The sequence below is a fragment of the Nyctereutes procyonoides genome, unplaced genomic scaffold (assembly GCF_905146905.1).
Source record: "Nyctereutes procyonoides isolate TBG_1078 unplaced genomic scaffold, NYPRO_anot_genome, whole genome shotgun sequence".
In the NCBI taxonomy this organism is placed as follows: domain Eukaryota; kingdom Metazoa; phylum Chordata; class Mammalia; order Carnivora; family Canidae; genus Nyctereutes; species Nyctereutes procyonoides.
Window position 1 is genome coordinate 23903534 of NW_026575036.1, and position 18192 is coordinate 23921725.

Genomic DNA, 18192 nt, shown 5'->3' on the forward strand with positions numbered 1-18192 from the left:
CTATTCTTCAGCAATAGGAACTAAGGCTCCTTGGAGAAATGGCTGATAGTAGAACTGGGACAAGGCATATATACAAGATGCTCTTATAGTGTTTTGTAGTTCCAGAAGGTAAGGGAATTCTCAAAGAAATAAATACTACAACAATGTGTGTCGAAGGGAACAGGAGCCAATTAAAAGAGCTCCCAGTGGCCAAAGCTGGAACCATTTTAGCAACAAAATAAATAATGTAATATTGGATTACAACCCAAAGTATAAATAAATATCTATGAGTCCATATAAGGGAATTATTGAATAAACAAGTAAATGTGAGAGAATATACAAATTTTCTATACAGAAGCATTCCAAATTATTTATATAGATATTTTGCTGTTAAGGTGGTGGGTCTCTAGTAACTTCCTTCCAAAGAATACAATATGAAAAAGAGGAAAAAAGAGTAACTTCACAGTGGAGAAACCTGGCAAATACTACCTTAGCCAGATGGTCAAGGTCAATACCAACAGTGATAAGTCACGTTGATAGTATGTACACTTGATACGATTTGATGAGAATAGTATTTTGTGTCTATGATATTTCATTCCAAAATGCATCAAACCCCAGCCTAATCATGAGAAAAATACTAGACAACCCCAATATTGAGACTCTACAAAATAATAACCAGTACATTTCAAAACCAAAGGTCATTAAAAATGAGGAAATTCTGAGAAACTGTCACCGTATAGAGGAGCCAGCCTGAGGGAGCATGATGAACAAATCGTAGTATGATATCCTGGATGAGATCATGGAAAGGACATAGGTAAAAATGAAGAAAAACAGGATAAAATATGGACTTTAGTTAATAATGATATATCAATAATGGTTTATTAGTTGTGTCAAATGTACCATACTAATGTAAGATGTTAACAAAAGGGGAATGGATGTAGGAGGTATATGCTATTTTTGCTACTGTTCTGTAATTCTGTAATTTCATTTTAAAATGAAAACCTTTAGGGCAGCCCGGGTGGTTCAGCAGTTTAGCGCCGCCTTCAGTCTAAGGTGATCCTGGAGTCCCGGGATTGAGTCCCACGACAGGCTCCTTGCATGGAGCCTGCTTCTCTCTCTGTGTGTGTGTCTCCCTCTCTGTGTCTCTCATGAATAAATGAATAAAAATTTTTTAAAAAATAAAACGAAAAAAATTTTTTTCAAGAATATAGAGAATTTATAAGAATGCATTCATGGGTGATGTAAGTAAATGAGGGCTGTCCCTTTGTGGGCCTAGGCGTCGGTAGTGCTAATGAGACCGTGCTCCCTGGTCAGAAGAGACTCTGCAGTGGTAGGGTGTTCTGGGCTTAGAGCCTTGCCCTCAACAGTAGTAGTAGACTTTGTGGTTAATACTCTTACTGAACACAAGCAGGACAAGCTATGACCATAGTCACCCACACAAAATCATTCACATGACTTGTAGATACAGCTCGTTAGCTTTCCTTTGCTTCCTGTGCAGCCGCATCTCATGCCACTCCTTTCTTGGTTGCTACACTCTAGCAACACTGGATTTTTTTACTTCCTCATAGATGTAATACCCTTCCTCCCCTCTGTGTCTTTTCCTTCTACTTGCAGTTCTTCCCAAGTCCCAAATCCCATCTCTACCCTGTTTGCCCAGTTATTTCTACTTTATCCTTTAGTTGAAATGCCATATTTTCAGGAAAGTCTTCCCTGGCATCCTAGGCAATGTGCTGTACTTCTCCATCTGTGTCATGCATTCTCCTTGTAATTGGTTGTTTCTTCTTAATTGAAATATAATTTATATAAAACATAGTTTCACTAATACAACATAATTATTCAATACTTGTATACATAATGAAAGATCACTACAATAAAACTAGTTCCTCTGTTGCCATATAAATTTGCTTAATGTGCAATACAATATTATTGACTATAGTCACCATGCTGTACATTACATCCTCATGTCTTATTTTTTTTTTTTTAATGACTGGAAGTTTGTACCTCTTGACCCCCTTCCCCCATTTTTCTCACCTTACGAAACTCTTCCTTCTGGCAACCACCAGTCTTTTCTCTGCAGTTGTGAGTTTTGTTTCATTTGTTCATTTCTTTTTTTTAAGATTCCACATATAAGTGAAATCATACAGTGCTTGTCTTTCTGTCTGACTTATTTCATTTAGCATAATGCCCTCAAGGTCTATCCATTTTGTCGCAAGTGGTCAGATTTCATTTTTACGGCTAAATGTAGGTTATTGCATATGTGTATACTCATTTATCCATTGATGGACACTGGTTGTTTCCATATCTTTTTGTATTGTGAATAATGCTGCCATGAACACAGGGGTTCATATATCTTTTTGAATTAGTGTTCTCATTTTCTTCAGATAAGTACCCAAAAGTGAAATTGCTAGATCATAGGGTAGTTCTAATTTTAGTTTTTTGAGGAACCTCCAAACTCTTTCCATAATGGCTGCATCAATTTACCTACTCTCCAACAGTGCACAACGGTTCCCTTTCCTCGACATCCATTCCAGAACTTGCTGTTCCTTATCTTTTTGATAATAGCCATTCTGAGACATGTAAGGTAACATCATATTGTTATTTTGATTTGCATTCCCCTGAGGTTGAGCATCTTTTCATGTGCCCATGGGCTATCTGTATATATTGTTTGGAAAAATGTCTATTCAGATCATCTGTCCATTTTAATATTTAGTATTTTATTTTTTTATTCATGAGAGACAGAGAGAGAGAGGCAGAGACATTAGGGAGGCATGGGGAGAAGCAAGCTCCTCACAGGGAGTCTGATGTAGGACTCCATCCCAAGACCCTGGGCTCACGGCCTGAGCCGAAGGCAGATGCTCAACCACTGAGCTACCCAGGCGTCCCTCTCTGCCCATTTTTAAATTGTATTGTTCATTTTCTTGTTATTGAGTTGTATGAGTCCTTTATGTATTTTGATTATTAACCCCTTATTGGATGTATGATTTGCAAGTATTTTCTCCCATTTAATAGATTGCCTTTTTATTTTGTTGACGGTTTCCTTCACTTTTCAGAAGCTTTTTAGGTTGATGTAGTCTCATGTATTTTTTTCCTCTTGATGACATTGCTTTTGAGGTCAGATCCAAAAAAAAGATATGATGTTAAAAAGCGACGTCAGGGAGTTTATTCAAGGAGTTTTATGATTTTTTTGGTCTTATATTCATATCTTTAATCCATTTTGAGTTATTTATGTGTATGGTATAAGATATTGGCTCAGTTTTATTCTTTTGCATGTGTCTGTCCAGTTTTTCCATCACCATTTGTTGAAGAGACTATGCTCTCCCCATTGTATATTCTTGGCTTCTTTGTCATAAATTAATTGACCGTGTATGCATGGATTATTTTCTGGGCTTTCTGTTTCATTATGTATGTGTCTGTTTTTATGCCAATACCATTATTTTATTATTATAGCTTGGTAATAGTTTGAAATCAGGGAACATGATTATAGACAGGTATGTGCTTATTGCCATTTTGTTACTTGTTTTCCGGCTGTTGTGTAGTAACTCTCTGTACCTTTTTTATTCTCTTGCTGTCTTCCTTTCTGGTTCGATACTTTTCTTTAGTGTTACATTCAGATTCCATTTTCGTTATCTTTTGTATAGTTACTATAGGATTTTACTTTATGGTTGCCATATGGTTTACATATATCAACTATATATAAACCTGTTTAAGTAAATAACAAGCTAAATTTGAATGTATTCTATACTATATTTTTCTCTCCCCCACCACATTTTATGTTTTTGATGTCAAATTTTATATCTTTTTTATAGCTTTTTGTGTATCCTTTAACTAATTGTTGTCGTTATAGTTATTTTTACTACTTTTGTCTTTTAATCTTCATGCTAGCTTTGTAAGTGATTAATCCATTACCATTATTATATATTTACCTTTATCAGTGAGATTTTACATGTTTTCTTGTTACTATTACTGTCCTTTCTTTTCAGCTTCAAGATATTACTTTATAGAAATACTTAGGTTACTTAGGTTATACCTGCTGGGCTTAACAGAGCAGGGTTGCTTGGGGCACCTGGTGAGGGCAGACCCATCTGCCAGGTTTAGTGGGGCAGGGCTGTAAGAGTACAGGTTGTTAAGTAAGGCAGTTTTAAATCCTGGCTCTAATACTAACTGTGTGACTTTAAGCAAGTTACTTAACTTCTCTCTGTTTCAGTTACTTTTATCTATAAAATGGGGAGAATAATAGTAGCTAATAGGATTATTATGAAGATTAAATGAGATAATTGTCAGAACTTTTTGGAATAGTGCCTGACACATAAGGGCTCAGATAATTAGTAGCTATTGTAATGATCATTACTAATAGATTTTTAAATTTTTACCATTTTGTTTTTCAGCTTCAGAAATACAAATGATAGCTATTTTGTATCTGCTCTGTCATTCATAACATGTTCACACAACTATCCCTGTAGTTTGTTCTGTTTAATTTTCTCATCCATCCTCTTCCCCAGAACTGTGATGTTCAATAGAGCAAGAGCTCTGAATGGTTGGCTGTAGAGGAGATTGAAAAGGCAAGTAGAAGAGAGATTATAAAGGAATTTATAAAGACTAACCATAGAGTTTGGGTTTCAACCCACAGTCTTGAATGGTCTAAGGCTGAAGAATGATACAAGCTAACTCGTACGGAATTTCCTGAAATTCTATATGCTGAAAATATTTCTCATTACCTTTATACTTACAAGACAACCCAGCATCTTTTATGCCTTTCATCTTCCACTTCCAGTCATTCAGATCCTTACAGGCATTGCAACACTATCATATAGCATTGGCTTTTGTTATGTTGAAGCCTGAGACCAACACAATTGTTTCTCTTTTCTATGATCTGCTTTTCCCACTTGGATGCTCCCATCACTCTTTATCCTGAAATTTTAGTCACTATGCCAAGAATCAATTTTTTCTTGCTTTAAAGATCTGTAGACTTCCTTATGTTAGAACTCTTTCACGTCTGTGTAGATTAGGTGTTCTGAAAGTCTTAATCTGATCCTAATCACTGCTTCTAGTATAACATCGGACATGCTACGGGCATCACTGGCTTTTCATGGCTAAAAATCTCAGGCAGCTTTCTGCTCTTATAGACTCTTAAATATAACATCATTTAAAAAAATATTTTGAGAGAATTAAGCTGTGTAGAAGGAAGTCAATGAACTAAGAGTGATACAAATTGAAGGATGATAAGAGAAAATGAAATGCACAAAATTTTAGGGACTTATCCTCAAATTTGTGCTGTGCAACTATTTTATAACAATGAATTGCTATTTAAAAAATCCCATCTGTATCTATTTCAAAAACCTATGCTGCCATTAAACCATTCTTGTTGAAAAATTTTTCTGCCCCAGAATGGAAATATAATAGATGAAAATTAACTGTTCTTTCCACTACAATTCACTTCACCAAAGTCTTAAACTCAAAGTTTAACTTTGACCTTATAATTACTAATACATTTCCAAACTAAAGATGAGTTCTGAGTAGTGTAGATAGTACTATCTGCCAAGTTCATATAATATGAAAAAGTTCATTTCATTTTACAGTGTACTTCTTTTGAAAAATATTAAGTTCATGGCTTTCCCCTTTAAATTTTCTTATAAAGCTTTTCAAGGCTGAGCTAATAGTTTACTTTCTGATATCATTTTATAGGAATGGTTACATAGCCTTCTTTACTTTGGAAATTATGATGATTTCTTCTCCTTAATAACTCTGATCATACCAATTAATTTCAATCTAATGGAGACATACAGCAAGGAGCCCAGAGGTATCTGGGCAGAAGTATTATTACTTTATGGGGATTAGGAAAATAATTATTGACTTGGAGAATTCTCTAGCCATTTCTACCTGGGAATTTATACAATGATACCCATCAGTCTCAAACTGCTTACCTCATGTGTCCATCTCTTTCTTCCATGTCCATAATCTGTCAGATGCTAAGTTTCATTTTAAAATGCTAGTGGAGGGGATCCCTGGGTGGCACAGCGGTTTAGCGCCTGCCTTTGGCCGGGGGTGCGATCCTGGAGGCCCGGGATCGAATCCCACGTCGGGCTCCCGGTGCATGGAGCCTGCTTCTCCCTCTGCCTGTGTCTCTGCCTCTCTCTCTCTCTCTCTGTGTGACTATCATAAATAAATAAAAAAAATAAAAAAAAACATCATTAAAATGCTAGTGGAAAGCAAAAGTAAACCTACCTGAAGGGTCATCTGGGTAAGAATGATACCAGTTGGCAAAACTAGATTATCTTGGAAATGTTCCTATGTCCTCTGGATACGTGATATTGGTGTCTCGTGACTCCTGATGGCCTTGACTTCTTTAGTGACGCCCTGTCTGCTGCCCTCTGAATTGTTCCCAACATGCCACCAGTTAACAACTTCTTCCTTTTCCTGGACACTCCTTTTTTTTTCTTTCTTTCTTTTTTTTTCTTTTCTTTTTTTTTTTTTCCCTGGACACTCCTTACTGCAGGCCTTCAATTGTTTGTTATTCCTTACCACTGGCCTCCTTACCTCAGAATTCTCCTCTCATTCAGTCCTTCTTACCCACTCATGCCATATTGAGTCTTCAGAATGTACTGCTTTGATCCTGGCACCAACTTTAAAGGCTCCTCATAGCTTAGTGGATTAAATCTAAAATCTTCAGTTAGGACCTTCACAATGTAAATTCACCTTCATTCCCTACAAGGCTCCATAAACATTCTTACCCCCATTCAATCAGGTCCCTTCAGTCTGTGATGAACTAGAACACATGGATCTTCTAGGAGAGAAGTCAGCAAAGTTTTTCTGTGAATGGCTGATAGTAAATATTTTTGGTTTTATGGTCCATAGGGTCTCTGTCACAAGTATTCAACTCTGCTGTCGTGACATGAAAGCAACTGTAGGCAATATATAAATGAATATGTCCATGTCCTGATAAAAACTTTATGGAATGGAAGATTTTTTTTAGATTTATTTATTTATCTGAGAGAAAGCACATACATGAACAGGAGGGAGGAGCAGAGGGAGAGAATCTCAAGTAGACTCCCCTCTGAGCCCAGAACTGAACACAGGGCTCTATCTCATGACCCTAAGATCATGACCTGAGCCAAAATTGAATCAGATGCTTAACCAACTGAGCCACCCAGATGCCCCTGAAAAATTTAATTTCATATAATTTTCATGTGTCATGAAATGTTATTCTTTTTATTTTTTTTCTCAACCATTTAAAATATAAAAAGCATTCTTTGCCTGTGGGCCATACAAAAACAGGTAGCAGGCTAGATTTGACCCATGAGCCATACTTTCCCAACCCTTCTCCTAGAAGATCAGTGATCATGGGCTTTTAGTCAAGCAAAGCCAAGGACCACAAGATAGCAAAAGCAGCACTTCTTCTCCCCACAATGGCATCCTTTGTTACCCACTGTCCCACTGTTAGTGTTTATCCTGTCACATAAGGTGCAGGCCTGCCCAACATCTTTGAGTCTGTTTCTAAAGAAGAAGGTCCCTTACTAACCACACTGCCATGAGAAGCTGGAATACCACTGCATGTGGCGAGAGCACTGAGCAAGGGTCAGAGTGGGGGCCTTGGCGGGAAGGCAAGCCCAAACTACCGGCAATTCCTTCCTCTCAGTACCACTGGAGTCCTTCTAGGAACTAAAACCTCATGACTGAATTCTTCCCTTTCAGTTTTTAGGTGAGATATCTCCCCTGGGGGTAAAGTTTGCTGACAAATTCCTGGCAAAGTTATAGGTAGTGTCAGGGGTCAAATCATTAGGTATAAACACTAAACGTGCAGGCTAATGCTGCTGAGAAGCCAAGAAGATTTTTTGGCTGTTCACTACCAAAGAAAGACACTGCTTACCTTCAGATATTCAATTTTTGAGACCCAGAGGACAACCCTCTATGCCTTGCCTGAAAATTATAGATAAAAGAGATAAAATCCACTTCCAAAAGAGAAAGATTGGAGTCTCCGAATTGTCTGTGGAATTTCTTCAGGAGTCATCAGAGTGGGAAAAAAAAGGACAATATTGGAAGTGATGGGAAGAGAGTATACTGAACTGTTCTATTCGTTCTTATCCTTCGACCAAAACTTGGATGGCTACAGCTGGAAGGTGATGCTTTTGAGAACCAATCAGAGGCAAGAGTCTAGAACTCGGTGCTGACATTGGACACCTGTCAATGGCCACTAAAGGGTACCAGAGCCTGAAGATGGGGGAGCCCAGAGAGTTCTCTCTCACATAGCCTGGAGAATTATTAGGCCAACCAAGAAGCAAAGACAATAAACCACCTGACCAGGTAGAGCAAGACAAGCAAGATCTCAGAAAATCCAGATCCTTAAAGTACAGCAGACCAAATGACTTCCTACTTTGTCTGGAAACAATGACTGAAGCTAGCATCTCATAAAATTGAGCTGGGGTGAGAATTGTTTATGGCTGAAACAATTGTATGAAACCAGCATACTCCCTGGCTTCATGGATCCTACATTGAAATCACCAAATACATTTTTGGTATTTTTCTTTCAAGTGCTAGGAAGTAAAATAAAGAATAAGAATTTGGTAGAGGTATAGGCACTTGGATGGAGAGTAGTCAGGTCCGTGTTCAGATGAGAGTAGGTCAGGAAACAAGAGAAGGTTAAAAATGTTCTTTTCAAGTGAGCAGTGGAGAGCAAAGCAGGATCTAAGCCTTAGCCACAGAGGCTTTCCCACTCTACTCTCTGTCACTCCCAATTATAACTGTCCCTATTCGCTTTAGAAATTCTTCAAACCAAAAAAAAAAAGAAAAGAAAAGAAAAGAAATTCTTCAAACCAGAGAGAAAGTGTATGGAGTCACCTTTTTGGAGACAAAGATGATGATCAATTGTTCAAGAGGCTGTTTAAGTAAAACTGTGTGGGTGATGGAAGGGATGGAAGGGAGGGCTGGTCAAGTGTAGAAGGCAATAAAATCTCAATATGATTCTTATATAGTTTAGGACATATAGATTCTGATTAATACTAGATATTGTTAGAAAAAAATTTAATATGTAAATAAGGGAAACCATTAAAAGAGAAATAAACTGTACAATTTTCAAATCAGTTGGGGAAAAAAAAACAGAGAAAGTTCGATCAGTTCATTCAAAACCAAGAAAAGGAGATAGGAAGAAGAAACAACCAGGAAATGTGGAAAACAGAAAAGATAAGATGGCAGAAATAAATTCAGTATCACCATAAATGAGTTCAATGTACCTAATTAAAATTCAGAGACTTATATATTGGGTTAAAAAAATCAGCTGACTTTATAAGAAGTGTCTAAAATAAAATGACATGGGGAAGTTGAAAATAAAAGATGGGAAAAGTTGTATGAGCAAGTACTAACAAAAAGAAGACAGGAGTAGTAAGAGGATATTGGAGTGGCTTCTGTGTCTCAGTTTTGGTTGAATGCCCAAATGCTAAAAACAGTGCAGGGGGTACCAGGGATCCCAAAGTCTAAAGTGAGGAACCCAAACTCCCCAAATAGGACATGCTAAGAAATGGTAAGACTCAGGTCATGATCCTGAGGCCCTGGGATTGAACCCCAAGTCATGCTCCCTGCTCAGCAGGGAATCTGCTTCTCACTTTCCCTCTGCACCTCTTCCCTGCTTGTGTTCTCTCTCCCTGTCTCTGAAATGAAATGAAATGAAATGAAATGAAATAAAATAAAATAAAATAAAATAAAATAAAATAAAAGGTAAGACCACTCCCTCAGCCTCCAAAAGAATAGAGAAGTGGAAGGTGTATATTGGAGAGAGTTGTTGGTTGCTCTGTGCTTCTACTGTCATGGGCAAAGTAGATGGTGTAATTCCCCTTCACCTCATGGCAAGGGAGGGGGGCCCATTTGGAGAATTTGATTGGAGTCCCTGGAGTTAGGAGAGCATATGGGCTACATAAGAAGCTGTGGCTAGATTCTCTTGAAGCATCAGAGGAAAGAAAACAAGGCTATTTAGGCAACGAGCCACAGTTGTTAATGGCAACATGACAGCTGGGGCAAGGTGCATATTTCCCATGAACCAAAAATGAACCCATGGATTGGAGATGGGATGAGGGAGCTGACCTGAAGTCTAAAAGAGAACACTTCCCCCAAAGGACTGCTGAGAAGGATGATAGCACCTAGTTGAATGGTAATCCATTGGAATCCTGGAGCTGGGAAGCAGAAAATAGCCAGCTGGTGTCAAGGGACCAATGGTGGCATGTTTCACTGGGGGATTCTCTAAGAGACCCCAAAATTGCTTCCAAGAGAAAGGGTCAATTTGGAGCATCCAGATCACAACAGTAGCAGATAATACTCATCCCTCTCCTCCAGGCCCAGCCCTGGTGGAAAGACGTAAGCAGGGGAGAGAGAAGTTGACCATATCCTTCTGTCTTGTTGCAGAGTCCACAGTGCAGCAAATCCAAACCTGTATAAGGAAGAGACTACCCAAAGTGGAGGTTGGAGTTCTCATTATCACATTGGATTCGTTCTCTACATGTCAAAACAAAAGGATAATTCATATATTATCTAAGAATGATCCAAAGAACTATGGGACTTGTCCAAGATTTCATTTAAGGTCAGGGAATGGATTGTTTGATGGAGTGAGTTCAGTGAGGAGTGGTAGGAAAGAGTAAATTTGCTTCATAACTATATTATTAAGCTCAGCTCATTTGACATAGCTATTGTGTTAAAATAAGATGAATTCTAATTCAAGGTGAAAATTATTAAATAAAACCAAGGAGGGTATTTCATATTAATGAAATATGAAGACCTCTATAACAAGATTTCTCTTTTATACTCCCTCCTGTTCTTTTTCCATCCATCCACTTAGGAGACTTTCCTTTTCCTCTCTTGTTCAACCTGCCTCATACTTTACATTCTGTAAATGTGACATGGGTTTCAGTTCCCTTCCTCTGTCTTCTTATGGTTAGAAGTCCTTCCATGTCTGTATATCCTCCAAGAATTAAAGGGTGACTCCATCAATCCATTTCCATGTGATTTTGAGCAGCTGAAAGTTCCTATCTTGAGGTTTAAATAAAAATAATGCTTATAAATCGTTTAATGTGGTATCTGGTGCATAATAATAAATGATAGTTATCAGTAAAACAAAGTGAGTGATAAGAAAAAATCTATATAGCCACTTCATCTTCTTTCAAGAGCAGAGAATGAGACTTCTCTGTGATATGTGCCAATCTAGCATATATAGAAGTTCAGGATATGTTCCTGAGGGGGATTATAATGACAATGAAATGGTAAGAACAGCAGTAATAGATAACCCCAGAAATGTAACACCTAAAGCAAGTGTCCCAGGAAAAAGATCACTGTGGGTAATGGAGCCTAGCAGATTATTATAAGGAATTGACAATAGCAGGGAGATTAGGTTGAGATCCTGTAATTGGAAATTTGGGTGGCTCAAGTCCAGCACAAATTCCATGCAGCCTTCAGAGCAAAACCAAACACACAAAGAAAATATTTGATAAATATCCTCTGTGTGTAACACTCAGATAGGCTCTGCAGATCACCTTGTTTTTTTTTTCACTGTTTTTATACATGGCATGCTATCATATTTAAATATGAAGGACAGCTATAAATCTTTTTAATCGAAGCCAAGCACCATCACATAATGTCAGAAACATTAAAAGAAAATGCAAATATCTAAAGGCTGAGGGAATTGCAATTTGGAGTAAGCAATGGTTCTATAAAACAAATTGCTTCCGACAAAACCAATTGCAGTTTTGATAGAATTATGAAATCATACCCTTATGGGACAGCAGTTATATTTGAACATTATCAAATCATTTGCCAATTCCTCATGCAATTTTAAATAATTCAGATTAGACTTAAACATGAGCAATTGCAAGTGGAATGAGTCAATGAAAACTGGCTGAGGGTCTAAAGATAACGAGGTCATAGTAATAATATGTGAAGCTCCAAGTAGGGTTCGAGTGGGATTGCTCTTTCCATGTTTAATATCTTGATTAATAGAGTGGGTGATGGAATAGCAATATAAAATGTTACATTAGGTCCTCTTCAGGAGAGTGGTTGAATATAAAGAAAAAAAGAACAATGGAAATAGAAACTCATAGAAATTAAAAATTGCGGCAGAAAATAAAAAGCTGCCCTTTCAGTTGTAAAATTCAATGTAAATAATGTGATATAAAGTATTCTGATAAACAGGTTTATTAAGAATATGTGCCTAAGAAGCAATTGGATAACGGCAGGCAGGAAATTTGAAATAATTTGTGCAGACAGTTGCTCTGCATCCTAACCATCTATCTCAACCCTCTCAACCAAAAGTGTCCAATCTATATGTAGATGCCTACAACACTTTGTAAAATGGGGAAAATTAGGAACTAGACGTTAAAATATTAACTGAATAACAACAGTATTATAAATTGTAAATAAAGGCTCTGTATATGTTTGATTGATAAGTAAATTGTAAAACTGGATTTAACTTTCCAGAGGACAGTATGTGTGTGCCTGCTTGGTTTCTTGCTTGCTTCCTTTCCTTCTTTCTTCCTGTTATTTCTGCATTGTTTTATTGATCACCTAGAGCGTATCTGATCCAGTGTTGGAAGAGGCTTCCCCAGGCATGAATACCAGCTGGCAAGGATCATTTGTGTCCATCAGGCAGCGTAACCAACGCACCCACCTTTTCCCCAGGCCATCATTTATCATCAGTCCAGAATTCCTTTTATTATTTTGCCTCAGTTTATGACACTGCTTTCTTATTTATTTGGTTGAGTAAAAATTTAAAAACAATTAGGTATCAGAGATACTGGGGTGAAATTGAGGGTTGGAAAATTTGGGGGGAAATGATAGCAAAAAAAAAGAAAAGAGTCCAATAAATGCAAGGTCTAGTTTGCAGAAGAGCCCTCTGATATATCTGGTTCTTTAAGTTTGGACATATTTCCTTATGGACAAAGTTGGGGAAATATACCTGAATCTTTAAAAATGGACTAAATATGGGCAGCCCGGGTGGCTCAGCGGTTTAGCGCCACCTTCAGCCCAGGGCCTGATGCTGGAGACGTGGGATGGAGTCCCACATCAGGCTTCCTATATGGAGCCTGCTTTTCCCTCTGCCTGTGTCTCTGCCTCTCTCTCTCTCTCTCTCTCTCTCTCTCTCTCTCTGTGTGTCTCTCATGAATGAATAAATAAGTAAAACCTTTTAAAAAATGGACTAAATATGTGCTAATAATATCATTCATCAAAATTGCTATTTATTCCATTATAATTTTCAACCTGGAAAAAAAAGGTTAGAGATATGCATTTTATAAATGAGAAATTGAAGCTCAAGGAGATTTAATAACTTGCTCAGAATGACACAGCCGTTTTAAGGCCAAGAGCATCCTGTGCTCCAATGCTTTCTACTCTGCCACAACTGGCCACCGAGTAAATGGTGACATAAATGCTATGACTAATCTCTCTCTCCTTGACAAGGACTGGGTTCCCCACTTAACTCTGGGAGCCAAGTTACTTAGCTACTTAGGTTCAAATCCTGGCTCTACTCCTTACTAGTAGTGTAACCTTAATCTCTCTGTTTCCTAATCTGTTAAATGGGGGTCATAATAGTACCTGCCTCATAGTGTTGTTGAAAAGATTAAAGTAGTTAGCTTGTGTAAAATGCCTAGAAGAATTTTCCCACACATGGTAAATGTTAAGTAAATGTCACTATTTATTGTATTTGTGACCAAAAGTCTAGATTTCATGCTGCTAAATTTAATAGAAAACATCATGGAGTTTTTTGAGAAGTGTTCTTGTAATTTATGAACAAAGGAACAATTTTCTTGGCAATAAAGGCCGTATCGTTTAGTATGTCTCAAATATAATAGGGACTTCCACTTTTATAAGTTTTCCTGCATTATTTTGCTTGGGAAAATATCACAAAAAGATATTCCAAGTTATTTTTAGCTTGTAAACTTTGTATATATTTTCTTCATGGTTTGCATTGAAATGCCTATGAAGGTAGTCTATAATCATCATTGCCTAAATCAGGTATGTTCTAAGGGAAGGATTTCAAAACCTCATGGAGGATTGAAGATACACACACATATGCACACATATACACACATACATATATGTACATATATATTTTTTAATTATTTTACTCTCATCTCTGTGATTTAAGAAAAAGCAAGAATCTCTTACTTAATTCGGATGATAACCAGAACCAGCTTAAGTCCAAAGCACTTAAGAACAGAAAAAACCTGAGTTTTCTTATTGCCTTTGGTATCTAATGTGGTCTAACTATTTTGCACATTTTCTGAGGGAAGGAAAGTGAATAATTTCATTTTAAAATGTTTAAAATGTTTTATTATGGAGAATTTTAAACATATAGGATAAAGTAATAAAGCTGCTTGTACGTACCACCGAGATGAACAATTTACCAACTCTTGGCCAGTCTTCTTTCACCTGTATACCTTCCCAGGTGGTGTGCTGGAATCAGCTCATACCTCTTGAGCGGATTGTGAGCATCTTTTCGCAACGTCAAGTTCTGCCTCACAGCCTGATAGCTTGAAATCAGTCTTGGTGTATTGATACCAAAGCAATCAGAGATGCTAGGAACACTACAAATCAGGCCACCCTGAAACCACCCCCAAGCTCGCATTTACCAGCACACCACTGCCCTTCTCACTTTTCCCTCCCATATTATTTTGAAACAAGTTCCAAATTATATGTATTTCAGTCCCCAAAGAAGAGGATTCTTTTTATTTAAACATAACCATAATCGTATATAAAATTAATAAGTAATTCTTTAATATCAAATGGCCCATCAGTGATCAAAGTTGTAGTCATCTCTTTTTTTTATACATCTGTTTGAAATAGGATTCAGATAAGGTCCCCTCATTGTAATTGATTGGTATGTCTTAAGAGATCTATTTTAAGATGTATAGATTCCACCTCCATCCTCTTTCTTTTTTGCCTTGCAATTTGTTCAAGAACCCAATTTGTTTCTTGGGCAATTCCCCAGAGTGTGGATTTTGCTGTTGTATTCCTATAGTGTTGTTATTATACATGTTTATTTGTCCTTTGAATGTCCTGTAAATTGGTTGTTGGATCAGACTCCGGTTCAGCTTTTTAGCCAGACTACCTCATCAGGTGGTATGTTATTTCATTAGGAGTACAGAGTATTTGCTGACCTCTACCATCACCAATGGTTTGGTGATAGTGTCAACTGTTGATGATTACTGCCAAATCTTTTATTTCATTATGGGTTCAAGTGCTGCTGTTATTCTAATTCACCGCAGAATACTTCTATAAATAGATCTCTCCCTTCATCTTCTTGGTAAGCCAGGAATGCAATTTGTATAAAAAAGGCAGGACAAGTGTTTGAATGCTTCTTCATTTAACAGTGTTTAAGCTGCCTTTTGAACGTTCACGTTACACCACGTGCTTTTATATTAGTACCTGTTTTTGCTAACTCAAAGAAATCCCATGAGGATTTTTGCTTTCCCCAGAAAGGCATTTGTTCAGCAGTAAACCATTAGAGCAGCAGCATGTTCCTCAGTAGCAGAAGTGGCGCCCCCAAGTGCTTTCCCTGGGAACTACACTCAGCATCGCGGTGCCTTGGCTTTCAACTGTGTCTGGTCATCTATGCTTTATCTCGATTTATAATTAACAAAAATATTTACATTCTTCCAAAGAATGTAAAGGATGTAAATACATTTTACATACATTTACAAATATTTTACATACATTCTTTATTAAAGAATTACATACATTTTACATATATTTACAAATATTTTACAAAAATATTTACATACTTTACATTCTTCCAAAGTCAAATTTATAAAACAAGATCTATAACCAAAAAGTCTAACTCCACCTCATTTTCTTTCCCATAGGTAGAACCACCGTAAAATTTTTTACGGTCTTTTTAATACCAGCTAACTTTTTAAAAATTTTGCTTATTTTCACTAAAAACTATAACCCGAAGATGATTCCATAGTAATATATAGAGATACTCTTCCTTTTTACAGCTGCAAAGTATCCCATTGGGTGGACATACCAAACAATGGTTCTCAAAGTTCTCAAAGCGGATGGACCAGCAGCCAACCATCACCTGAAAACCTGATAAAAATGCAGATTTTCGGGCTCCACCCCAGACTTATTGAATCAGAGAAACTCAGTAGGGTTGGGACCCAGCAGTTTGTGTGTTAAAAAGATCTCTGAGTGATTCTGATGCACCTAAAGTTTGAGAATCACTGGACCATAATTTCTTCAGTCATTCCTGTCTTGATGCACAGTAGGTTTGCTTTAAAGCAAAAATAAAAAAAAAATACTTAAGTATTTTTCTATTTCAGATAACTTTGTAATGAATCCTTTTTTTTTTTAAAGGTTTTATTTATTTATTCATGAGACAGAGAGAGAGAGAGGGCGGGGGGGCAGAGACATAGGCAGAGGGAGAAGCAGGCCCAAGGCAGGGAACCCAATATGGGACTCAGTCCCAAGGACCCCAGGATCACGCCCTGGGCCAAAGGCAGGTGCTAAAGCTCTGAACCACTCAGGGATCCTGTAATGAAACCTTTGTACATATATCTGTTCATAATGTTGCTAGCGTTGTCTTTAGGATAGATTTCAAGATGTGGGATTCTTGGATAAAGGGTAAGTTCATCTATAATTTTGCTAGATATTGCCATATATAAGTGTTATTTCCTTAGGTCTTTCCAACAGACTACCCTGTTATACTTTGGATAACAAGTATATTTTGGATATACTTTTGGATGTGTAAGGAACTGTGTATCTCAGTGAAGTTTTTATTTACATTTTTCTTATGCTTGAGAACTGTTTGCATTTTTTTTAAGCTCTAGCCCATTTTTTCTAGGGTTAATGGCGCTTTTGCTCCCTATTTTTAGAAGTGCTTTACATAGTAAGACCATTTTTGAGATACCTGGGTGGCTCAGCGGTTGAGCATCCACCTTTGTCTCAGAGCATATTCGAGGATTGAGTCCCACCTGGGGCTCCCTGCATGGAGCCTGCTTCTCCTGTGTCTCTGCCTCTCTCTGTGTGTGTCTCTCATGAATAAATAAATAAAATCTTAAAAAAGAAAGAAAGAAAAGAAAAAGAAAAGATCAGGAACAGAAAAAAACTTTTAAAAAAAGACCATTTTTTCATGTGATAAATTGCAATGATTTTCTCTAAATTTGTCACTTTTTAAACTTTCCTTACAGTGTCTTTTTTGAGGCAAAGCATTTTTATTGTATGTACTTCTTCAATCCATAACTCAATTTATTGAGTTGGTTACTTTTCAGTTTTAGTCCATCCCCATGTCTCTGAAAGTCTTACAGGGAGAGATATGTGGGGTTTTTTTAAGGATAAACCTTTGGTAAGGAAGTTTTACCATGGGAACCTCAGAGAAAATAAATCAACACTGCCAGAGTATGGAATTTAGTGCATTGTGCTTAGGCGCTCAATATTGTCTGTAACTTCTTCATGATTTTTAACAGGTGTTCAATGGTGTTGGCTGGAAAAAGTTCAAGCTGGGCCCATTAAATTCTCTCTAGGCTGTGCTCTTATTCTCTTCCTGGCTTCTGAACAAGTTGGTGCATTAATGCAGTTTTTATAAAGCACTGATGCTTCACACTGTGCTTATTTGTAAAGCAATTCATGTAATAAAAATAGATAGATTCCTGACACATTGGAAGTCCTTGGAAATAGGGAGAGTGGATTATGTTCACTCCCCTGGTGTGAGCTAATTAAGAGAATTCAATGAAAATTCTGTTACCAGCTTATTCTGTTTCCACCTCCTGACAAATATCTATAGGTATATAGCAATCGTTACATGACTCGTATGGACCCACGTGCTCTTTTGTGATTATTTCCTAATTTGGCTTCCAGGAGGAGGTTCACAAGGTGGATGTTTCAGGTTCCTTTTATAGAGATTATGAGTATGAACTGAAAAGAAGGAGAGCCTTTATTCTGAAAATCAATTCCTAACTCATTTCTTATTTTGGAGGCAGTTTTAGATATGGATGACTATTAACTCTTGACATCAACATTAATAATATTCTTATATTTCTTTTATGCTTTCTATATTTGTAGAACATTCTCACATAAGTGGTCTTATTTGAGCTTCACAATAATTTCATAATATAGGTGAATAATTCTGCTCCCAATCCCACTGTGGTGGGATTTCCCCCCCTCCACAGCACCAAGCAATTCTCAAACAAGAGCTGGACGTCCTACTGTTCAAGTCAGTTCTGACACTATCCAGAGAAAGCGTCAGAG